The 26,701-nt window shown below is 40.2% G+C and overlaps 1 protein-coding gene across 1 annotated transcript in view; it reads right to left on the bottom strand.

Moving 5' to 3' along the window:
- Window positions 1–26,701, bottom strand: part of nphp4 (nephronophthisis 4) — a 130,829-nt gene that overhangs the window by 101,218 nt on the left and 2,910 nt on the right. The gene's annotated exons all lie outside the window — the stretch shown is intronic.

Here is a 26,701-nt window from a genome sequence, read left to right as displayed (position 1 = left end):
GTAGCAATGCAGCTGAGGGCAGTGCCTAAATTTGCACCTCAATTACAGCGGGCAGGAGGATCTGGGGGGAGCACATCACTAAAGGAGGAACACTAAAAAGAGCTCCAAAAGGGTCACAACAAAGGGAATGGAAGCTGCCCCCAAAGAGCTGAGGGCCTGTTACTCACAGAAGGCCTCTTATTTACATTTATTCATTTGGCAGACGCTTTTATCCAAAGCGACCTACATAGGTTACAGTCCTTTACAACGTTATCCATTTATACAGCTGGATATTTACTGAGGCAACTGTGGGTTAAGTACCCTGCCCAAGGGTACAGCAGCAGTGTCCCAGCGGGGATTGAACCGGCAACCTTTCGGTTACGAGTCCTGCTCCTTAACCACTATGCTACACTGCCGCCTTACTTGTTATTTCTAGTTGGCTTCTGGTTTGTTTTTCACCTCTCTGCGATCAAATACTTTTTTTTTTTTTTTTTAAACTTTACCTGAACATCTGAGTTCTGAATAAATATAGCTGCATATCTGATTCTTCCACCCATGCGCATGGAGTGTCTCATTTCAAAATATGGATTTGTATTGCTGCCATACCTAAATCCCATCATATCCTGACTAGCCAAGTGGTCACTGTTCCTTACATGCACTTCCATTTATTAGGCAAAGAACTGTCCCTTTTTTCCTTTATTGTCTTCCCCATGGAGTATGTTACAAAGTTTGTTATATTTCTTGTGAAATAAAAGTTCCAGAAATTCAACAGAAGAATATATTAATCTGAATCTAGTGACTCACACTCGACTTCCAAATCTAACTGAAGTGGTCATTGAATACCATTTTTAATTGATGTGTCTCAGGACCGTGTATCTTATACTCCAACACCCAGCTCATTAAAGTCTTCGTGCATTTAAGATATAATTTTTCATATTCCCTATTAATTAGGGACTAGATGAAAAGATAAGCACAACATGTGTTTACTCGATTTTACCTATGATTAAAAAGAGTAAAAAATTCTGTATTTCTGAGTGCATGAGAGTCTCAGACAGCAAAGGCATTTGTTCCAAGCACAAGCTGAGCTCTGTGGCCCACGTTTGAAGCCAGCCATTTTATGTGCCAGCAGTGACCAGAAGCCCACACCAAACTGGCTTTGTTCCACTGGAGGTCAGCCAGGGCCCCCTCATCACATCGCCCACTGCACCTTGTGACATCATCAGACACCTCGAAGTTGCTCTGATGATGTCAGTGGAGTAGCACCTATCCTCCAATCAGCGACCGCTTCACTGTAGTCAGTGTAGGACTTATTGAGTGAAAGAGAGTCGCAGTGGCATTTTTACCAGGGGGTTGCACTTGTCTTGTCCTGTGCCCCCGTAGATGTGTTGTTGTTGTAGGTTATTCAAAAAACTTGGTTTAAAAAAAGATGAAAAAATAGAAGACTGGATAAATGGACCCATATACAAAATATAAGCATATACACATATAATCGGGCCTAAACCAAGCCTAGTTGAGACAGGCAACAAACCGTTGAGCTGCACATTATCTTGGTGGGACTCACACAAAAGGAAATCACAGAAATGGAGGGGGTTAAGTTAGGAAAGCTACAATCCTGGCAAGGCAATGCCATTCAGCACCCACACTTTCACATGCCCTACATTTGATATATCTACAGTTCTTATTCCCCAGGCTGAACCATGAGTTTCCTTAATGCTTTTGTTCCTTGACTCCTTTGTTCTGAGAGGGAAAGCTAGCGCTGACTTTGTGGGGGAGAGATGTGATCACTGTGTAGAACAAATACAAAGTAAACCCTGCATATAAAAAAAGAAAAAAAGTTGACTCAAGCTAATCACTGTTGTCACTGTACAGCTTCCCATGTTTTCAATCATTATCAAAATCCTTTTTATTGAAAACTGTAAATGTCCCAAGTATGACAGCCTGCATTACCTCGACGCATATTTAACTTCAGCATGGGCACGTTACTTCTTCATCAGTCAACGTATTCTCCTCTGCGCTCAGAGTTCAACATGACTGAGGAATTCACATAACTGAAGATTTAACAGAAAAATATGGCTAGCTGGCTAGATTTGTGATGTAGGGCTTTCTGAATGCATCAGCTCCCACACAATTAGCATTAGCTAGAAAGTTGGTTGGTCCAATGCCATGTACTCCTTGCACTGACTCTCACACATTTATCTTCCATGAGGTGAAAAAATAGGTGACCCCCTTGCTGCTGTTTTTTTTCTGCAATGTCATGGCGTGGCATCTTCAGCTGTGATAAGAAAGCTCAAGCAGGCGAACAAAGAGTTCAGAGAAGTATAAACCGCTGCTCTTCATCAAATGCTATCTGAGAAAAATCATTGAGAGCCGCCCTCAAGCACCTATGGACGGATGTGGTGTTCACTGAATCGACAACCTTGAGAGCAGCTACAGCAAAACAGAGAGAAGCCAGCTGTTTACAGCAGCAGAACCAAAAAAATGCATTGTTCATATTTTTGCCATCCCCCAACAATAAGATTTCTCTTGTTCCTTTTAGCTTGTTCCAAGAATTTTACAAAATCCATGAAAAACACCAAATCAGCTGTAGATCCAAATAAATTCATGGTTCACAACAAGCTTGACTCAACCAAGTGTTTTAAAAACTAACAGAATTTTCTTGTGCAATGAGTCATGCCCTAAACATATGAAAAATACACCAACTCATTCCTACCAGGAATATATCAATGTGCGCAAAGGGCCTTCAAAATTACATTTGAAGTCTTGATTCACTTCACCACAGGAAGACACGACTTGGATGTCAATGAGAAAACAGCTTGCATATTAACATTGCCAAGGATACCATATGTTTTATCTAATGGGTGGTTATTTAATTTTGAAATGACTTTATCAACAAACCATTAACTGGGTGTCACAAGGGTAAATACCCCCCCCCACACACCCCCCACCCAAATCACAAAGGCAAAGAGAGATAATAGTCAAACATTAAAACATCATCATGTGCTGCATAAGGAGAGACTCCTCTCTGTTAGCAGGGAAATCATTATGATGTGGCAGTTCCATCAGTGATAGGTAAATGAATCAAGTACAGGCTGGAGCATTCTGTATCAAGTCTCTCATCGCAATTGAGAAAGGAAAAAGAATATGTATTATACATGCATAATATAATATATACCTACAGAGATATATCACCGTAATTGTTGAAATTATTTTTGCAGGAAATATGCCAATCCTTTGCCAATCATTTTCCTCAGAATTAAATCATTGTTAAAGACGATTCATTTCACACCATGTACAATATTTGTATGAGGTGGGAATATTCAGAGAGAGAGAGAGAGAGAGATGGGTTTAGTTTTGAAACTCAGTCAGGAAATCTCCAACTAAATCTGTAGGCTTCAAGGTCAGTAAGTAAGTGTTTACCTAACGCTGAGGTCTTTCGGGTCACTTCTGCAATTACAGCTACTCCTCGCTACAACAGCCCTATTCAATGCACTAGCACCCTTTCTGGCATAGTGTGGAGAGTGCTTGAGAAGATGATTTCCATTGCTGGACTCCACTTCTCACAATTTCTTGAACAACTGGTTTAAAATCAATGTGCTTCATAACCTGTAGCTATTGACATTTTATAAGCTGTACAAAGAAATGGCCCTTATAACAGGGCATGCCTGTAGAGGAAATGCATATGCATCATATAGTCATATTCAGCTGGAAACCTCAAGAATACTGAATGATATGATATGTAGAAATCACCTGCATATATTCATGTATAACCATCATTGCACTTTCTTAAAGTGAGTTTGCTTGTAATCAGGCAACATCTGTAAGTAATACTGCTTTGATTCTGCCTGGAGCTACCGCTTTTGCAAATTGAAAGTCTATTCAATAAACTATGTTAAAGAGACTGGAGCCAAACCAAACTGACAAACATGGCTAACATCGCTAACATTTTTTGCATGTAGGTTTTATGTGCATGAGTTCCAGACAATCTCCCGTTTCCCTTTCTTAGACTCTGGAGGCTACATGGAAGTAACTTAATTTCCATGCAAAACACAAAGGCGGCAGAGCACAAAGTGCAAGCTTTCTGGGCATTAGCAGTCCCCTGTCACCTAGCAAGCAGCCAGGGACTGTGGGGAGAACACCTGCGACCGGGAGAGCACCATTTTTACATTGAATAAATAAAACAGCACAGCACAGTCCTCTCAGCATGAATAAGTGAGATGGGTGACTTCCATTCATCAGTTATGGAGTTTGATTAAATATTAAAGAGCTGGTATCACCCCAATATAATGCTTTAAATCAGTCTTCCTTTGTAGAACGAGAACCGCACTTTGTCTGCACTTTAGGAATCGTGGTTGCGCACCCCCCCAACCCCCCCCCCGGACTCCAATTTACTGCTGACTTCGTGTCTCAACACAACGAATTACTGGGCAGACAGTTTCAGCTCTCCGGCACATTTAGGCACCTATTCTAACCCCTGACGATACGGATGCTTGCTATTTTATCCACACTCCCAGGTCTCCAGACTGGAAGGCATTGTTCCCAGCCACTGGACAAGAGTTGCCCCTCATTGTATAACTGATTTCAGACAACAAAACTGTCCTGGACTCCCAGCACTCTCCAGCATGACTCTTGGTCTGTGTGCATCCATGTTAGCTCTTGTGCAACCATATATTTCTAATTCTTTTCTAATTCAACGCAGTGGAAAATGCTTTACACATAACATGGGGTCTGTCACTAAATACATTCTGTGTTTAATTTATGCATAAATTGCTATTGTATGGCCATTATCACGTGCCTCTGTTTGGTGTACACAGACGAAACAGCGCTGTGAGAGCACAATGCTGTGTTGTGACACTGAAACCGCCTGATCTTCCCACCATTCTTTCGGATTGTTCTCGTTTTTTTTTCCCTTCTGCTTCCAGCATATCTCTGGTTTCTTGTCACACTGCTGCATAAAGGAGATGGGAGAGCAACGGGGGTGTGAAATAATGATAATGCTTCTCTCTCGGTTCCTTTGCTACATTTCATCCAGGGCTTGTTAGACATCAATTCACCACACCAAACTAGCTGACTGGGCTGGGCTGTACTGTAATAAATACAATATAGACAAGTAGACCACCATGGACTTCAAATTAACAAATAGGTCTACTGAAATATAGCACAAGAGAAGGAGAAATCATTAGCTGGAGAGGTAGTTCTCTGGGCTACCAGAAAGTCCCCTGGATCCCTTTTTTGCAACTCCAAGATTTTTGAAAGCGTATAATATTAAAGAAATAAAGACAGACTATGGCACCTAGCTCGCTATCAATGTTAAAAAAGGTTGTGGATTCTATTTTCCTAAATACAGGTAACAAGGAAATACAGAAATATAGATTTGTGTGTTCCACTGCTAACCTAACTGTGTAGTTAGTTAATCACACAAAAGAAAAAGATGTCACATTGTAAATAACTAGCTAAATATTTATCTGACATCTACATCCATGTACCTAAACAGGACTGTATTTTCATGTCAATGTCACCACTTCCACTCTAAAAAAGGAAGGAATTTCTTAAATCCTACGGTATCTTCTCATAAATAATTTTACATTTGTTACCTGTCTGGTTGGGGAGTGGTCACTCACACTGTCTGACTAAGCTAGCTGGACGTGAGACAGTCCATAGCCTTGGGTTAAATCAGGTGCTTTGAAAATAAACAACAAAAAGTGTGGTATGTTAATACAGCTAAGTCAGTCAGATGCACCTGCATGGAAACCATTTTGATATGTCAGATCAGGTTAAGATAACTGTCTGTCTGACAAGTAGCTACCATTGATGCTACATCAAATGCAGTTTCCTTTAGCCATCTACTAAGTGCGGTGTGATTTAAATGCCATGACATTTAAATGTCCATCCTGCAGGCTCATTACACTTCCTGCATTTAGAAACCCTAAACTGTATTTTCAAAATAGTACACATTTTTTCCATAACCTCGTTTCAAATGAAAGTCACACAGCACAAGTGATTTTCATAGCTTAAAGGCTGCACAGGGGTTGAGTCTATATTGGTCTCATCTCGGTGGAATCTAAAATTAAATGGTCTGCCCTCCACACATGCGGTCTCTGCATCAAAAATACAGTCAATCCACCAAGTAATTTGGTTATGAAATTCTGTCTAGATAGTGTCTGTGTGCATGGACTTACTTACTTCAATAAAATCTAATTCAAGTACAGGTAAATTGACACCAATTAAATTTGAGTGACTTTAATATTGCCCTAAAATTCCTAACAATAAACAGATATTTAAATAAAACATCTTACTGCCATTGAATTAGAGAGAGGGCTTAAGAGTCATTATCATCCTGAAAGAATATTTTGGTAGTGTCTTCATTTGTATTTGGCAAGGACAAAGTTTGCAACTCAGTTACACCATCCTGTAGGTACTTTCAAAACACACATACATAATACTGTTTTTCAACATTGCATTCACGATTTGAAGCCAACAGTGGCACCACAATTTGACCTATCGGTACCATTATTGTAACATTATGTATCACACATTCTGAAGAATTTTGGACGCCAGATAATGATTGTCCAACACTGACAAAAAGTGATAACTCTGAGAAGTAAGTAACTGTACGCTTAAAGAGTTCTAAGGTCTAGGCCTTAAAACATTCAAAGGGGTAATAGTAAAACCTTTGTTTTCTAAAGCAAAGTTTTTGTAACAACATTTTATGTTGTTTCTTGTTTAATATCATTGATACCTCTGAAGTATAGGCTCAATTGTAATGACACCAAAGTTCAAACTTTAAAGTGCAACAATTTTTCAGTCCTCTTTCAGCCTCACATGGCATCCCCCCTCAAAACACTATCGAACTACATACTGTACTTATGGAAGCCAGCAAGTCAAAGATGTAGGAGTTATATATTGAGGAAATTGAGCTTAATGAGATTCTTTTTAACACTTACATTTTCTCTAGTGATTGGAGGTTGAAGGATCAAGTGACTGCAATTAAAACTATCTGGAAGTCACAGGACTGCTTTATGCTCTCTCATGATGAACAAAAAAAAAAATCAAAATATAAATTACAACCAAAATCTTATTTCTCATTTAGTTTATGCAATATCAAACATAAAGAAGTGAATTCCCATAATGGACACAAAAAATGAAATCATTAATCACTTTAAGGAGTGCTGCCTGATGCCAGAATAAATTTTTATTCTGTGGATTCTGGCTGATGTAATACTTTTCATGTTTTTTGCTGGCTTTTTTTTTTTCCTTTCTTAAAAAAAAAATCTATTTTGCGCTGGTTGCTTAATAAGCCCACTGACAATATATTTCATTTTATTGGTCAAAATAAAATTACCAGTCTTGTTACCAACTTTGTACAACTATTACATCAGGACAATTCTGATGATAATTTCACTCTCTTTAATAGCGAGATTTGTGTCAGTATGTGGGCTCTGGAGTGTCTTTATATTCCTCATTTTACGTAACTTTATATTTAGCTCATTATATTTTATAATAATTTCTAATAGGGAGCATAGAGGTGAAACAATGTCTGGTGTCAATGGTGTTATAATCAGCAGGATTGAGTCATTTATGAAGAAAACTTAAATTTTCTGCCCATGTGTTTGAAGTCATTCCAATGAGGATAACCCCGCTGTGCATCGTTTCTCTCTCTGTCAGTATAATTCCACTTGTGTAATGGTGCTTAGAAGCAAACTTGGCGGTTAAAAAAAATCCATCTTCAATTTCTGCAGACTGTTAATACTTCTACATACTTCCGACTGGATTCCAGAGCTTAGCATTTATTCACTGCCTAATGATATTCAACGTCTGTAGGAAATGCGTTGTCACGGCAGGGTTATTTCATATATTTAAAAAAAAAAAACACAGCCAAATGTAATTATAATATTAATCTGTTTTAAACATCAGTACCAAATACCAAAAAGACATTTTCTTAATCCTACTACAATCCAATCACATGAGCCTTTTTTATGCCTTTTGTTTTGGAAGTTTATGAATCAATGAATTATAATCATATTGCACAATTTAGAAACAAATTTGATCATATGTGGGACAAATTTCACATATAAATAGATACATTTGTTGTACAGTATCAGCTAATATGAACAACACAGCCAAATAAATCTTGGTTCATTTCTTTCAGTGATGTTGCAAAATATGATATGAATATAACCATGTTTTCATGATGGTGATAAAGTTCTTTTGCACCCAACACGGATACAAGAAAACCGTGGCATAGCACCAAGATCCCTTCTCCCTTTTATTATGCAGCTTTTCAGTCTCCAACTCCCTGGAGACTTGAATGACATACTTTCCTTTTCTGTTGTCTGAATCCTTTGACATTTCTGAGGAGACAAGCCAGCATCTGAATAGCAAGGGGGAACAACTCAAACACAACATGTTGCAGTTCCAGAAAACCTGCCATTTCACCCACCCGCAAACCTCCTTTCATTTCAAAATATACCAAACTCCTCATGATAACAGAGTCTCGGACTGCTTAAAGGAAGTCCTTAAAATAGCATCATGGGAATCAAACATAAGCTAAATGATTATTTTACTGGTACTGATCAATAATATGTTCTCTTGCAATTCTATGTGAAAAACACATTATTGTTAATCAAGCTCGCTTTCGCATTGAAATCCATTTTCAACTATGGTACCCCAGACAGCGGAAGTTTCAGCCATGGAAAAATTCACAGACAGGCCATGTGATCAGCTGGCTTTTAAGCCACCACATTGTTCTACAAAGGGTATCAGCACATTTATGCATTCAGACAGTAATGATGCTGGAGCTCCAACATTCAGCACATCTTATGGAACCACACCTGAAGTTCACAGACCCTTCAAAAAAACCTCAGGGCCAGATTTACTGAAGAACTGCTCACGCACTGCAGGCTACAGAATTCTGAAAGAAACAGATGTTGGACTTACTGCATTGTGATAGGTGGAATTTGCAATCAGAACACCTTCTCTGGGATAGCAACACAGTGAGCCTTTGCCCTTGATAAATATGCAATTCTCTATGCATATCCAGTATATGTCAAACCGATATACATATACAACTGGGAAGGATGTTGCATATTTTGAGCCCATTAAGTATTCCACCTAATTTACTAAAGCCAATATTATACACAAGTGATGCATCTGCATGGAATTTACAACCGCTGAAAAGCAGGATTTAATTCTTGATAAGGAAACTCAAAAAGGCTTCAATTTGTCTAATTTTGCTGTGGTGTACATTTATTCAACCTTATTCATTAAATCTGACCCACATCAGATCTGAATAGCTACACTGCACATGAAAGAAATTAAAACCTTAAAACCTGTGCCCTTAAAACCTGTGCCTGTGCCACTTATTATATTTGCTCACTTGATAGGTCTCCTGCCTGATCTCATCACGGTTCATTTCCATTTTAAAAATGTGTTCTTCCTTACAATTTGTAATCCGTTTATGCATTGTCCATGATGCAAAAATTATGCACCAGCAGATAACTGACAAAAATGCCAAAAGTTTCACTTATATAAGAGGGATTTGGACTTTCTTGGTATTTACTCTGGAGAGGCCATGAGCTGTACAACAAAAGAAGTGGTGGCATGCTATAGGCCAACTGCTGTTAGTCACAGGTTAAGTTATGTTACTAGCTACCATAAATAATGCAAAATAATGTACCTGACTAAGATCTGCCTGCAAATGAAATGTGACCCTGTGCGCAACACCAAAATAAACTGTTTTCAGGAGCAAAGGGGTGCACACAGATGGCTGTTTGTTACAACTGGCAGGGGACACATCAATATTACAGGAGAATATCCTGCACCAATAAAAGTGTTTCTTGTTGCTAACAGCTATGCACCCCCAGCCCTTTGTGTGCCTAACTCACAGGATGGGAGAACTTCCTGCACAGTATGAAAATACATTAGCCAGCTCAGCCAGGACCGTGAAACCCCTTAGCCAACCACTCCGGGATTCGCCCCTCCACTACGCGGTATTGATTTCACATATGCCAGATAACGTGAATTAAGCCGTTAAGCTGAGTTAAGCGGCAAACCGAAAAGGGATAAAGTGCCCTTCAATCACGGTCACAAGCATTATGATTTGCCTCGCCCGATTTCTTTAAACGCGAAGTGATCTTATCGCAGCTGAAACGATTGTCACCATCAAAATCAATGGAATTTTGATTCACAACACACATTTGCCAAATGAAGTCATCCCCTCTAAATTTTTTTTTTTTGAAAAGGACACCCCCCCTTACATCACTGGCTTCCCTTCCATGGACCAACAAGCTGAGAGCACTGCTGCACCATATACTGCATAATCGTCAAAGATTTACCTGCAGCGCACAGAACCTCATATATAGGTTCTAAGTCTTTTAACCGATGTGAAACTTCAACACAGATTTCAACTGTGTTGACAGTAAGTGTACGTATTCTGAGAATACAAAGGTCTTAAAATTCATTTCAAAAGAAAAATAATAAATGAGCTTAAGCCACCTCCACCATCTCCACTTCTTCAATCTTTCGATCTGACTACAACAAAAAGTGTCTTACATATCAGCAGGCCATTATAGTACTTCCTATGCAATATATAATGAGATTATGCTCACCATAACCACTCACAACAACGTGTGTAAACAGAGTCCATAACTGAACTAATTTACTGCAGATTTAGGCAGTTAACAGAAATGAATGGTGAATTGTGTGCAAATGATGTACAAATAGATCTCTGTATGTGTATATATATATTAAGGAGAATGAAACATGGCCTTTTTTTTAATCCAGAGGGGGAAAAAAAATGGAGTTTCCAGGAAATCAGCACGCTTCCAGCAGGGTTGATCATCCCACCTCAGAAAGTGGGCTCAAAATTAGATGCACAGAGTCAAACAGGATTAAATAAACTGAGGCCACCCACACAATCCACCCCGCTGCATTTTCATTTCCTTTGACTTTCCACAATCCACACTGTGGAACGTCTGAGATAAATTGGCAAAAAGCATTAAAGCAACATTAGAATGTGTTCGTCTTTAAGCAGAAAATGGCCTATTAAATGCTCCCACCTCCCCTTCTCCATATGACATTACTTGAAGGTATGGGACATAATTTGATCGTAAAACATGATTTCTCAGTGAGTACTCGTGCAAAAATATAATTGATATAAACCTATGATCCCCTGATGATCTCCTGTTAATACAGATAAAAAGAATCTTAAATAGCCTTTGTCAAACTGACATCAGTTATTTTTCACAAAAAAAGATGTGCTGTTTAACCACTTTCATATCAATAAAATAGAACAAGTCTGTTAAAGTTTCCTATTATAAATTCTAACAATAGTCCAAGATAGCCTCTGAAACAAAATTCTGTCGAGGACGTACATTCTTCATTCTCCGTAGGGCTTTATTTCTGCTTAAGTCATCTGGTTTTGGAATATTTCAAGGATTTCAACAGAACTTCATCTCATAAATGATTTTTAAAAAGCTGTGCACCAATATGAAACTGAATAAACTGATAAGCAAACAATCATAGTCTATATGCTGTACACAATGCAATGTATTCAAAAGAAATAATTATTCAGTAACTTACTTTATACCCCTTTGTTTCGACCGCAAAACACATACACCACAGATTGCATATACTAAAACAAAACCCAAGTTTCTGTGTGGGACAATAAACCCAGTCTTGCTACGTTTTTTGTTTCCTTTGGTCAAGCAAATAAACACCCCAGCAGCTGAAAAACGTGAATGTAGTCTACTCTAGGCAAGCTGCAGCAACACTCACTAGGACTGGACCTGCTCAGACTTTCACTAATTGAACTGAAACAGAAATAAGGCTGCGACTGGATGAGGTGTTGCTGGGGCAATGGGGGGGTCCTCTTCAGGAGTATTTTTTTCTGTCTCCTGCATTATGCAAACCCAATTATGACTTTTTTTTTTTCACTACCACACTGAACATTACGGAAAATTGTCTTTTTATTTTAGGATTTTTTTGAATCTCAATAACCACACCCCCATCCCTCCCACAAGCAAACACATTACGTTACCTTATATTACTGTCATTTAGCAGACGCTCTTATCCCGAGTGACTTACACAGGTTACAATTTTATACATTTATGCAGCTGGATATTAACTGGGGCAACTATCGGTTAACTATCTTGCCCAGGGGTACAACGGCAGCGCCCCAGTGGGGAATAGAACCAGCGACCTTTCAGTTACTACCCTGCTCCTTATCAACACACACACACACACACACACACACACACACACACACACACACACACACACACACAGCCTCTTAACATAACTACAGAAACTCCCAAACTAAATCCCACATGTGCAGTGCTGGTCCACCAGCCAAGAGGAAACAGAAACTGTGCTGTAAGGGAAGAAAAGAAAAATTACTTGCATATCTGTAATTGGCACAGCCCTGACAGTTGAATAACCATCAAAAAAAAAGGAGGAAGAATGAACAGGCAAAGTCCATTACTAAATACAGTAAGGTGCTCTAATCATTTGTTTCTGAATGGACACGCACTTGTCAACTATTGACTGAAGCCATGCTGTGTGTGCACCCAGCTGGATCAGATTCAAAGCGGCAGACTATGGATAGTGGAGGGTATAGCTAAGACCCCAATTCGATGAAGAAATTAGATAAAAATCAGTACACGCACACAGATCCCTGAGGTAATTCTAGTATAGTCGATAGTTTCCAACAGCTTTATTCTTTCATTTTAATTTTATATTTAATTGCTAACTCGAAACTATCAATTTCCAGGTAGCACTTGGCCAAGAGCTGCTCCATGAGGGGGGGTTGAGCCATTCAGAGCTGAATTTGTTGCGCAGAGCACCACTGAGGCCATCAGAGTTACCTCACAAAGATCCGCCATGGATCGAAATGCTGTCCTGAGAGAAATTCCAATCAGTAACCATTTTCAGGATTAATCGGTGTGTGGAGACATGGTTCAAAACCTATTTTGCACGTCACTCCTTTGAATAACTACTGAGCAACAAGCAAGATGAATTTGTGAGAACTGCCAACAGTTGGAAACTAAATACAAGATGTGATAAAAATGTAAAGGATGTCTTTAATAATAATGTCTTTGACTACAATGCAATATTTCAATAAACATCTGACACACTCCTCTATTATTCAGTTTCTCAGTCTCATTAGTCACAAAGTACAAATCCTGACACTTCAAAGAAACAGAACCTAAGTTTGAACCAACTACATGAAATTAATGATACATCACCTTGACAATAGAGGCTTCAAAGCATACCACGATACACCAAGCTCAGTTGGCAGAAGACGATAATTTAAAACTAGTTTGTTAAATATTATATTTCATCAAAAGAGTCAATGCTGCAAAAAATGACATTTTAAATAGCACTGTCTACCAAATGAGGTAAGAGGAAAATGTATTTTTATCCAGAAAATTACCCCCGCTTAATGCTAGGAACGATCTGCAGTTGAACTGTCCCACAAGCAGAAACTGTGGGAGCATTCTTTGGTGCAACACCTTCAGCTATTGACTTCTGCTGTTGCTGGACATCATTTTCACTCTCAGCTAGCCAACTAACAAAACCAACTTCAGCCAATACTTGATTTTCACATTCGTCGTGTTGTGCAGCTAGTGTGAGCTGGGGGGGACAGAATGAACCATTATTTAAGAAACAATATACAGGTACGTATCTGCAGAGAGTCTCCAGGATAGCAGGACTTAAGGTTTGTTTGTCTTTTTTTACTGTTTGCCAGTTGAATTTAGCTAAGGCTGCACATGTGTGTTCATTATGCACTGTTCAGACAGCAACACACACCGATATGCCCCTTTTTTTCTGCCCATTGAACATCAGCCAACAACAGCTAGAATCGTAGCTTGTTGGCTCACATGCACTACCAACACCGATACCCCCTCTCCTGAGTGCTGAAGCTCACTCAATTCAGCAAATACTTCTCGTCATCGGTATAAAAATTGAATTGGACATAGGTTTCACAAGGTGTATGCGTGCCATAAATAAAATTAATATGCAATATGATACCTTGAAACTCTGTTACTACATTTGAATATATCTGCATAATCATGTTGGAGCTTGGCACCCACATCTGGTTTTACAATCAAGCTGAAAGCTCAGAAGCTGGGTGGCATCAGTGCTTGGAAAATATCGAGATTGCACCTGAAGGGTGCTTAGCTTGGTAGGTCATATGAGCCATCTTGCCAGTTCTAAATCTTAACTCAAGATATGCAGTCTGTCCTTCATTATTTCACAAAATACTAAGAATTGTGAGAAATGTTGATAAAGACTTTCAGGAAGAGATATGAGACTGTCGGAAAAGAGGCGTAAACGGTCATATGGCACACTGTCAAATGAAAAAAGTGCAATTTATCAAGCCAGCTGACCCACACTATTGTTCTGCTTATGCACTGACAATCAAACATTACACTTTCAATATCTAACAGCAAAATGTGAGAAGTGCAGAACTTTGAACCCAAATACCTTAGTAAGTGTTGCTTTCAAGTGTACATTTGGGAAGAAATTCTAGACTCCTAAATATAACTGAGTTACAAATTTTTAAAATTCAAACTGCGCGGTATTATAGCTGGCTTTTCCATTAGATATATCAGCAGATGAAAAAGAATGCCTCTGATTGCAATTTTAAGATGAAGAAGTTTCTGATTTTTCAAAATTGAAAGCACCCATTGATATTCAGGGTAAATGGTTTTGGAAAAGCAATACACACAGTCTTGAAATCAACACTAAGAGTGATTATGTTATGGACATACTGGACTGGTGTGCCATATATCACAAGTCTCCATGCATGCTATTTTTCATAAAAACAGCAAAAGCAAAAATAACATACAGAAAGAAAGAAATTAAACAGCAACAACAACAATAAGAGATTAAGATTACAACACGGCCAAACACGCTGCGTTAAGTGGTTCACATAATTAAGCAGGTTGCACGGTCTACATTTGTCACGGTGTCCACAAGCACTAGCCACCACTGATACCGTGATATTGGCTCCAACTCCTCCGCACATGCTTATTTCCACACAGAGAGGCAGGACAGTTCCACGTGAACCGGCTCCCACACATAGATGGCCACTACCCGGAGCAATGCCAGCGACATGACTAGGAAGGTACATCTGAATATTTCAAGGGCTGGAAAGCGAACAAAGCTTCAAAGGTTCAAAGGTTCTGGCTCATGCCTACACGTTTCCGCGTTTATCAAGCATACGAAATCAGATTCAAAATCTGTCACTCCCAATCTGGCCAGGGCATCATCCGCGTGACCATGAAATAACTCATGACCACCAATAAGGGGCAAGTCAAGTCCAATCTGTAGCATGGAACCATAGCATGGGAGGTTCATTCCGAAATTTCTTCACCAACTGCACATGCTCAGGGATGGACTCTTGCTCAAGGCAAGCTGGTAGCTGTGCTGTTATGCAGCTACTGCGGAATGTCTTATGTAAACTATCTTTCAAAGGCAAATTCACCCCGCTCTGCCTCGCATGAAATCTACCGGAGCTAAGCACATACGTTCAGGCAGATGTTCAGCTGTAACGTTTTGATATTGAGTTTTGGCAGCAGTAGAGGCCACCGCACGGAGAGACATTTCACTTGACAGCCGGCTTATTTGCACAACTGGTAGGCGTCAATTCAAGCAAAGTATAAACCAGCCATTAAAATCACAACTGCAATTAAATCACAATCGCAAGTCTTTACTGCCCTATGTGGATTTCAGTTCTGAGAAATACCAAGACCAGTGGCTCAGAGGTAAAATGGAACAAACCCCTTCATCTCGTCATTTTGAAATTAAGGAAAACATCAGGGAGTCGTCATAATTAAGGAACCTATTCTCCCAAATTATAAAAAAAACTGTTTCATCTGCAGCAATTGTTGAAATGTATTATACTGCTGTTATGTTCTGAATAGTTCAACATTTTACTCTCATAAGATACAAATCTCGTGCTCTGCTCAGGTTGTCAAGGGGCTATACCTTTTACTCTCAAATTGTTTCTTTTTGATTACCTGTAATCTGTGACTCACAGGCATGGGTAAACCTTGATGCATTGACAGCTGTTAATACAGTATTGCCTTCTGTAGCCCTGGGCTGTGGACCAGAGGATTGTGGGTAATAATCCCAGGTGGGTGGTGCTGTTATACTCTTCACACAAACACTTTACACAATACCTTCTATATACACAGTTTTGCTTGAAACCCAGCTATATACATTGATTAGAGTATATAATGTGAAATTTTAAGTGCTGTTACTCAGGTTATGGGCATCTGCTAAGTAAATGAATAAGGTAATATAGCCTAATGTAATCCTGGTTAAACAGCAATACTCTGAGGACCTTAACAACTGTGTTATTATATTAAAGGTGCAATCTACCAGAAACACAATTACAACTGCATACATTGTTAATTACCTCTAAAACAGCTTTCATGTTTTCTGTTTTTCTTTCATGTGACACACAATACCAATAACTACAAATGACAATCTCTCCAGTGTAACATCAGGATACAAGGAGACAAATGGGGGGTACACTGAAGTCCTTCTGGGGATGCAATGTACCCCTAAGCACCCCCATTAGTGCCGGGCCTGTCCATACACCACAGTCAAGCTCTCTGAAGCACCCTGCATTGTCATGACTGGAGACTTTGGCTTCTTATGAACTGATGGGCAGGTTAGATGCTTCGCTGGGGCTCCAACGCCTAAACAGCTGTGAAGAGCAATCAATTCTGATATGGTACATGTACAGTTTCCCCACAGGGATAATTTCATTATTGCAGCATTTCAGGCAGACAGGGCTCTCAACTTGTCTTTTCACCCTGCTTGCTTGCACAATTCGCAGCCTCACAGCAAAACTCCCAGGAACTGTTATTAGGTACAGCCCCCTCACAAAGAAATTGTGCTTTGAACAGCACAACACAGAAAATTATTCCCAAAAAAATGATAAGAAACATAAAAAAAGAAAATGAAAGCCTGATAAGACAACAAACTGAATGACACAGACAGAGGGATGACATGTAATTATGATGCAAAACCAAAATGGCAGAAAATAAAAAGGATTACATAAGATCAGGTGCACATTAATGAATAATAATGAACAGTAAATAATGAATAAAATACTTAAATAAAAGCAAAGATGAAAACAAGAGCAGGGAAGACACAATGTATGCGGAAATAATAACAAAAACATAATAAGATTATAGTGAAAAAAGCAAATACGGCCTAAAACGCTTTATTCAAACGAAAACGCTTTATTAAAACGAAATTCAAAAAAGGTTGGTGACTGTGTAGAAACAGGGCACTCTAACCTGTTCTCAAACCCTAAGCTATCAACTGCCTCAGCCTCCCACCCTTCATACTCAAACGCCTGTTCTTATAGCAGGTACACCTGAATGAAGAGTGAATTTAAGAGTCATACCCCACCACACACACCAATCACTTTGTTTTGTTAATTTGAAACAGGGTGCATGGTTCTCTGCTTCACTGAAAGGACACTGCATACTTCAGGAACATCTGCGGCGTGCATGTAAACTCCATTAGTCCTAATCATGTGCTCTAAGTATAGCGCGGGGGGGGTCAAGGCTGCCCTTAATGTGTTGGAAAAATGCATGCGGGAGATGGCGACGGTCCTGGCAAACCGCTCAAAGCGTTCAAACACCAAAAACACCTGCTCCCTCATCCCTCGCAATGAAGAAAAAAAAAACGAGAGAAGAGGAAAATAGGCCATTTCCAGTTCACTGCGGAGCTAGGCCCTTGATACAGAGACACCCTCTCTTAACTATTTTACGATCAAGAACATACGATACACAGGGACTCCAAACGATCACCTCTGCATCCACCATGGCCAGCTCGGCTGTAATGAAATGTAATGAGCCATTCCTGTGATCAAATGATGAAAGAATTGTGTTTAAAGGTTAAGTGGAGGTGTACCGGAGAATGGCCGCGAATGGTCCTGACGCACTGGCAGACAATAAATAGAAGAACCTTCAAGGGGGGAAGGGATTAATAAATCAGCCGTGTCCACAATGGCAGCTCTTTCGGCTTATGCGCTCAGCCATTACGGGTGACGTCGGACGCTCCCCCTCTGAGATCACCATTTTGCAACACTGCCATCTCTCACCAAGAAAGTGAGCTGTCATGAACAGTCTGTCCCCCCCCAGTGATACATGACACTGAAGCAATGTCACCCACTTTACGTCCGAAGGGAACTATAAAAAGGTATGACTGTCAGACCTGTCCTTCCTTAAGGATGACTGTCAGACCTGTCCCCTCAGACGGTTGCCTCCTGGTCTTCGTTACACAGGAAGGTGGCTTGAACATCGAAGGAACCTAAATACGGGAGCAGCAGCTCAAGCCTCAGTTCAATACGCCATATTGACAGTTTCAGAGCCTAGGCTACCATGGACTGAGAGGGCAACCTTCTCCAAAGCCCCAAAACGTGGGATGGAAATAAGACTTCTGGGAGTACTGATTGTGGAATTATGTGCAAAGCACATACTGGAGAGAGGACGGTGCTTCACCCGCCTTTATGAGGAGCTTTCACTCCTCTCATGGTCTGCTGAAATCCTCCGTCACGGTAATAGATTTCAGTTCCTTGCGCTACTCAAGACTGCAAAGCCTTTCAGGACCAGCTGCTCCCTGGGATGTTGACTGCCAGAGGACGTGAAATATTGATAAGCAAAGTTCTGGCTTTACGACCCCAGCCCGTTTATAATTTAAATGCGTCTTGAAGCAGGGTGTCAAACTGCAAAGTGGAACGGAACATTCCGGGCCAGGAAAATGAATGAACAAAATAAATAGTGCCATCAATATGCCCCCCCCCAATTTCTCCAACCAACAAGCACACATCTTTGAGTCAGCTCCTTTTCCCACATTACACTCACAATCCCCTTATGAGAGAAGCGAGAAGGGGACTTCCGACCATAACTGGTTGTAAGCACAGCTGGAGACAGCCAACAGGCCAGAAGTAATTAAAAATATTTTTGTTTATTCTCATTTACTGGCAGCGCTGATTTCACTTTCCTGGGGAGCATCACTTGTACATCCAGAACAAGCTATCATTAAGTAGCCAGTATCCTAATCTAATAATCAAGACACAAACAAACAGGAATGTTTTTTTCTTATTTTCTTTTCTTTTGGCCAACTTGTTTTTTTTTTCAGTTCGTCGTGAGGCATACCTTCAACATAATTCTCTTTTTTCAATCCAATGAGCTCGGTGTCACTGAGAGAAAGCTCCTGGATGAGAGCTCCCAGAGGTTCGATTTCCCCGTCTCTGCCAAGAGTCTCTGCGTCTGGAAGGCTGCCTGACCCTTGGCAGGTATGGGGCAGGCCAGGAAAGATTCGCCCCTAATCGCTGTCAACGCGGGTTAGCCTCACTCTGGGATAGAAAGAGTACAACGCAGCCCTGTCTCTGGCTTACAATGCAATCACCTCCCTCGTACCAAATGAATGCTCGCTTTCAGATTCAGTGCTCCTGGTTTTCACAACAATGTCTCCTTATGTGTGAGCAAGCTCTTCCGAGCAGTGGCACAGGCATTTACATTGTGCCAAACCTCAAAAGGTAACTGTGTAAATGTGCTCGCTTTTTGTTATAGCAGTATTCAAAGTAAGCATTTGTTTCTGTGAAGAACATCAGTAATCCTTTAATATATAACATGCATTTCAATACCAAATGCCGTGCCTGTGTACCAGAGATAGCAATCAAAGGGCTGTCACTTTTATCTGCAACAAAGAATTCAAACCTGTGCCCTAAACTGGTTATTCTAAGCAACAAACTATCTTATGCAAACAGCAATAAACACACCTATAGAAGAGATAAAAATTGTGCACAGTGTAATCTTCCTGTTGATGTTTTTTTTCTATCTCAAGTAAACACCCAAACAGCTTCTTTATCCGCAACCTCCTTACAGCCATTAATGTTATTCAGCACTAAACTATAGTATACTATCAGCACTCCAACAGCATCACTGTGCATGCGTGCGTGTGTGTCCAGTCAATTGCCTCGCCCTGGTAAATTAGGCATGTGTAATTTTATTTACGCTGTAACAGAAATGTTGAAACACAGATGAATAAACACCATGGGGAGGGGGGAAGGGGGGGAGAGAACTACAAAAAAAAACATACAAAACTGCGGTTCCGTTAACAAAGACAATCCACTCAGAATGACAGCTTCTGATTCCGACTTTTTAATTATCGACTGTACCTTGCCCAACAGAGACAGTTCCATCAGTGGAAAAAGTGAGTGAAGAATTGGGGTAGAACGAGAACGTGTCAATCACTTGGGACCTTACAATACAGAGTCACATTATTCTTCCTGTCAACACGCCCCCTCTCCCGCCTGCCGGTCTCTGATGCAACAGCGCCCTCTGCAGCGAGGTAGCATTTCCGCACCACTGACAGGAATGTTTTGAACATTTTCCCTCAACTTGAAACAGCTGTGACCTTCCAAACCTATCTACACATTTAAAAAGGTAGCATAAATAAGCAGAACGTTCAATTCAAAAACGCTGGGCTTTGTGTAGTTTCTGGGGCCCGCACAGAGTAAGGACCATAAATTTGAGGTCTGTGCGTCTCTAAGAAGTGGGACAGACTAACACGAGTGTGGGTGGTATTGCACAGCCTCCTGTACGCCACCCGACTCCCCCACCCTCCCCGTTTCTCTCTGTGCCATTCCCCTGGTAGAAAGCAAGAATGCCATGAAGGGTGACAGGCACCCTTCTCCACAGGGTATAGAAGGCAATGTCACCGAGGGAACTTGCAAGAAACGTGCGACGACTCTGACATTCAATTTCAGATACTGATTTGAAAAATGCTTCCATTATTCGAAAGGAAGAAAGGATCCTGTTGGCTTTCTGAGGAAAGCATTCCTCACTCAAAAAGAGGGTGTGTCACTGGTAAGCGGACCGAAGATGGAAACCTGCAGAATATGCCACTTGAAATTTCGGAAAACAAGCGCGCGTACAATGAGGCTGATAATGGAACTGACAGGACCCCATAAACAAGTGCTATTTTGCCAAATCATGTCTCATTACAATTGTCACAATGCAACACACAACAGCTCTCACAGCCATTTGCATTCACATGTAATGGTGAGTGCCAGATACGTTGTATAATGACAACAAGCATTGCTCATCGAGCTACTGTACTCACGTCATCCAACAAACCACACTGATAAATACAGAGGAATCATACATTACTTATAACACATTCAAGGACAAACAGTTCTTGCTGCACAGAATTAAAATTTGATGCATGCAGAGCTAAATGACATGCTTGTAAATGTCAGCAAACAGACTTTGTTAACGTTGGTTAACAAAAAAAAAAAAAAACAAAAACAGGTAAAATATTCAGTGAAAGAGTGGCTGCTTGAAAAGAGGCATATGGCACATAAAACATGCATGTGTATGTCCTGTCCAGTTCAAGCAAAGCCCACACGCACATGGCCCCTCCACATTACAGACAGGCACACTACCTCCTGCAGCTTGCTCGACACACAAGCCTGTCACTGGAACAAAGCAGGTTTTAAAAAGTTCAAAGTCAGCTTTTCCAATTAAAAGTTTTATCTGAAAGGGCAATTCTACCTGCTTCGCTCATACATTTCCCTTCAGCTGAGACACTGCTCCGTGTTTTCAGCCTGAAAAGCGACGAGGAAGAAATTTAATATGAGCTTTGTTTCTTTTAATCTACTTATCAGTTTCACTGTTTGCAAGTCTCTCTCCTTCCTTTAGATATTAAAAAGAATCCATCATTGCTGACAGAACCTTTCAAAATTTCACTGTGGTTTCCTGAAACTCTGGAAAGATTGCACTACTAAAAAGGTGCTTTATTTGGATAACAAATGCATGTCATGTCACCTGTTTATACCAGTAAACCAAGAGTATATTACATCCACCTTCAACAATAACTGTAGGCTAATGTGACTTTATACAGACTGAACAAACAACTCATCCTTCAAGGTCTTCTTTAATTGTTTTCATACAAAAGAAGTGCAACAGAGATGCCTACCTATACATTTCTCAACAATCTTACACATGCCATTTTCCTCTTTCTGTACATTTAGTGCACAGGTCATTTGGCAAATAAGACACAAAACCGGAAAATCTGAACAATCTGTTTAGCTTGCCCGTTAGTCATTGGACCCGTGTCCTGTCAACGCTGGGAGAACAGGCCGTGACTATGCCACACTGACTTACTCTAACAGGCATCACAAAACCTCCTCAACAGACCAATCATCGAACTTCCCCCTCATAATGATACCTAAGGCCAGGTATAACTATATGTATCTCTTGGACGACGCGACTAGGTGAAAACCAGGGGATAAACATGAACCGCAATGCAAATAACTCATGGGTATGTGTTATACATAGCCTGCAGCATGAATCAATATACATCGGCCTGATTCAAACAGACCATGACTACAGCAGGCGTAGCTTATTGAGTATCATTATACAATGAACACACAGACAATGTGTATCCAAATAGGCATTTCCCATTGTGTCATCATGCGAATTTCCAAAAATATCCCAGTGAAACCGCACTGTCATGAACAACCTTGTACTTCACAGTCAAAGCATGCTTCCATTCTTAAGGTACGGAAAAGGATGGGGAGTTTACCAAAAAAGAACTTGCATGTCAATCACTCCTGTCGAGGAAGATACATGTGTCCCTACTCTGAGTGAGATTTAAAGATATAATACACAATCTCTAAAGGTCTGCATTGAAATCTGATTTACTCTTGTCATAAATCTGTAGGCTTCATGAAAACTACTCTTGACAAACTGGTTCTCTCACTCCACATCACAGTTCAGTCACAGTTCAATTAATCTGTGTGGGCTGGAACACGTCTATAAATATACTAGTATGACTACTACTATTCGATACAGACAGGAACAAGAAATATGAAAGATTTAATATCCTTTCAAGAACCGAGAAGGAGACAAAAAAGGGCCACAATCACCGAAATGTACCCCTAAGTACTTTCAGTATGAGCAAAGGCAAACTAAATATGTTGCTATGCTAACTGAATGCCACCTGTAACCAATCAAAATAAAAATGTGAAAATATGGAAAGAACCGGCAAAATCTGTCCACAGAGTGCAAAGCAAAGACAAAAGACAAGTGATAGGACTCTGCTTGCCAAGTGAACCTTCAGACTGCTGGGTTCAAAAAGTCCTGCTGTTGATTGCAACTAACTACAATTTAGTTAAAATACAATTTAGCCTGAATTAAATCTAAATTCACTTTTAAATTGGACCTCTAACCTGGGGGGGGGGGGGGGGTGGGTCCAAACCAATCAATTGCTCTACAGAGCCAAGTAGACCGTTTCAGTATTAATGCTTGACAAAGCACTTACTGGACATTGTAACGAACAAATCACCAAACTTCAGAGTGCCAGAGGGAGTTTGTGTCTGGGTGACCTTGACACTGGGAACACGCTTTGGTTCTGTGTTTTCGCACGTTTAATTTGAGACATGAAACAACACGTCGCAGTCCGTTTTAAAGATTAGAGGGAAAAAACAGCCACTTTGCAGACGTCATTCCTTTAAGACACGAGATGCGAAGTTTGCATTGCGGCGTATGTCATTGTTTTTGAAGGATTTTTTTGTGAAAACAGCAATTCATGTCTGCCATTTAGCTCCTGTCAGGTCTGTCGATTCCCGGCCAGGGGAAGACTGAAAGACCCTCACACAAATCGATGCTCTCAATGGTGAAAGGGAGGAGAAGGCGTGATGGACGGCAGCCATGGGCAGCTGCAGACTGGAGAGGGCAGATGCGGTACCGATAGCATGACAACAGCCATCTATTCCCAGGCCTAGCAGTCCCAACTCTGAGGCATGGGACAGGAGGCAGCTCACTCTCCCTGTCAGCTTTAACTGTCTGTGTAATGCGAAGGTGACATATACCATCAATGGGGAGAGAGGGGGGGAAGGAGAGAGATAGAAAGAGGGGAGGGGGAGAGAAAAAAAAGAAGCGAAAGAAGACATGGAGAGAGAGAGAGACAGTGACATCGGGAAAGAAGAGATAGGAAGGCACAGGGAGCAAAGGAGAGACAGACGTGATCTAGTACCAGACTGTATTAGCTTCAAACCCCACAGAGACAACAACTAACAGGCCAACGGTCTGTGTTTAAATCACACAATTTTTTTTTACTTATTGCCTTGGATTTCAAATTATTTGTAAAATGATCTTATTTGTCTTGATTTTGTGCAGATAAATGCACTCCGCTGGAGATTGTGCTATTTTCTTTTTCTTTCTTTTCTTGTTTATTTCTCCTCTCTTTTTTCTGATCTTCTAATACTAGACAGACAGAATGTATTAGGTTCATCTGCTGTTGCAAGGTCTTGAAACCACACAGTGACCTCTTTTAATAAAGCAATGGGGTCAAGGAGCTATTACTTCATTTCCCATGAACTCTTCGCGTATCAGAAAAATCTGAACAGAAATACATAACTTAATTACACAGAATAATGGTGGCTAATTAGGCCAACCCAAAATTGTATTTTACCTCAAGGACTCAGGGACATGCCCTCATCACTAGAAAAAAGTTGCAGTTCACACACCACTGCAGTATGACTGAAAGTTGGGAAAAGAAAACACTCTCAAAATATCACCCAGAAGAATCCCATGCAAAGTCAATCATGCATCTCCTCCAAATGTTTTGGTTGCTTAGGAAATATCGAACTATCAGGTAGGGTAGAGGAGGTTTGCTACAGGACAATACCAATAACTGCCTGGATGACAGACACAGACCAACTGATCTTTTCAAGAGAGATCTACGTGCAAATGTGACAACGATACCTGGCATATAGCCAAAGGTATTAATGTTTTTCAATTATTTTTCTTGGCAAACATCACAATCCCCCATTCAAAAACTACATGGGTAGAAATGTTCAATATCCAAAGCAAAGCCAAGCAGAGCTACAACAGCAACCCATGAACAAAAACCTGCCAGCGTTCCTGTCTGCTTTCATTACATCTCCAACAGCAACAATAGTGGTGCCAGTATTATTACATAACTCAAAACATCTTTCTTGATGAAACTGATGGCAGTGACTTCCACAGTTTAAAAACTAAATTACAGCTCACGTCTCTGTCCACCTCTTTCAGAAGGACTGCCATTTTCTCACAACACCTTACTTTGGTAATCAGACAAGGTTTTATTTGGGGTTTGTTTATATTTAGCCTACATATGGCAGCCTGCAAACTGCTGTTCATAAATCTATCGATCATATTCTGAACACATTGTCACTGATCAAAACGTGTGAGCACTGACCACGGCCAGCTTGGGGAGATTGTATGAGGGTTGTAGAGCAGTGTTATTCACTCCCGGTCCCACAGGGCCAAAGTGGCAGAGGGTTTTCAGCCAGATTCAGTTTAATTGCAATTCACTTTGTCATTTACTCTGAATCCATAATTTCTTCAAATATTCATTTTCCACTTTATTCTGAACACCAACATAGTGTTATACATAAGAAACCCAAAAGTCTTGTAGCATTCTACCGGGTTTTATAAACCGACTACTTTGGATTCAGATGGCACTTGACACAAAGAAGTAAATGGTGTAATAAATCAGAGAGTAAATCACTCCAGGGATCAACCTCATTCTAAAGCAGTAAAAACGTCTGGGCACTGACTTACTTGACAAAGTTTTTTTTTTTTTGTTTTAATATAGATCATATAGAGTCATTATTTGGTGAATAAATGCACTTGTTATGCGCACCAAACTTCAGTCTGGTTAAATACATTGCCTGTCATCTTCAGGGCTCCCATTGACAGATCATTTTCAGCAATTTACTAAAAACTGGAAGCTTTCCCAGTTCTTCGCAGGACAAAAATGAGAGTGATACATCATTATGATGGAAACGAAAATGCTTGTTTTATCTGGACTAAATAAGTATAGACTGTTGGTAGATTAGTGAGCTTAGGGCTATGTCCTTGTCACCAATACAGAGAAGTGACTCTCTGAGCAGCTAAGGTTTCACGCCCCATCAGACTATCACAGAGAGGGGATGCAATTTGTCAAAAGAAACATGTCTTCATATTTCTCTTGAAAAATGGAAGCATAAAATTTGAGGCATAAAGGCAAACAGAAAAAAACTACCAGTTATACCAGACTTTGACCCCACAGTGTATGCCTCTCTTTTAATTTACTATGACTCTGACAGACATGATCACATTTAAGATACAACTGGTAGGATGTGGCTTACATCTTCTGAAAAGGCTATAATAGTTTCTGACTTAATTGAATAGGCCTATTCCTCTGCAACATCTCCAGAAGGGTTTCTAAGTAATGAATTACACATGAGTTGGGGGAGGAGGGTACAAATCTATACGACAGCTACCATATATTAGGTAATATGAATCCTAATAATTCTAATATTCTGATGCATGGACATTTTTTTAATCAAGCAAACAGTTTGTTACCCCAATGTACCTACTCATAATCAGTAATGGAAAAGATATAAGCAAAACAGAATTTAAGTCTCTTTTACTATTCTCTTAATTAGGTCTCTTATTATCAGTTCAGAAAAACAATCTGCACTGCTGTAACAGCCCGGTCTCACCAGTGAAAGTAAATCTACGTTATTCTACATTATGAGGATCAAAGAACAGCTACCAACAAATTATTCCCAGGCAAAAGCGTTCAAAGTAACAGTCCCAAAAATTCACAGTAATTTGTCTCTTCAGAGTGCAGAAAAACATCAAATATTTACTTT

This window comes from Megalops cyprinoides, chromosome 7 (assembly GCF_013368585.1).
Source record: "Megalops cyprinoides isolate fMegCyp1 chromosome 7, fMegCyp1.pri, whole genome shotgun sequence".
Lineage (NCBI taxonomy): Eukaryota > Metazoa > Chordata > Actinopteri > Elopiformes > Megalopidae > Megalops > Megalops cyprinoides.
This window is presented reverse-complemented; position numbering and strand designations above follow the sequence as displayed.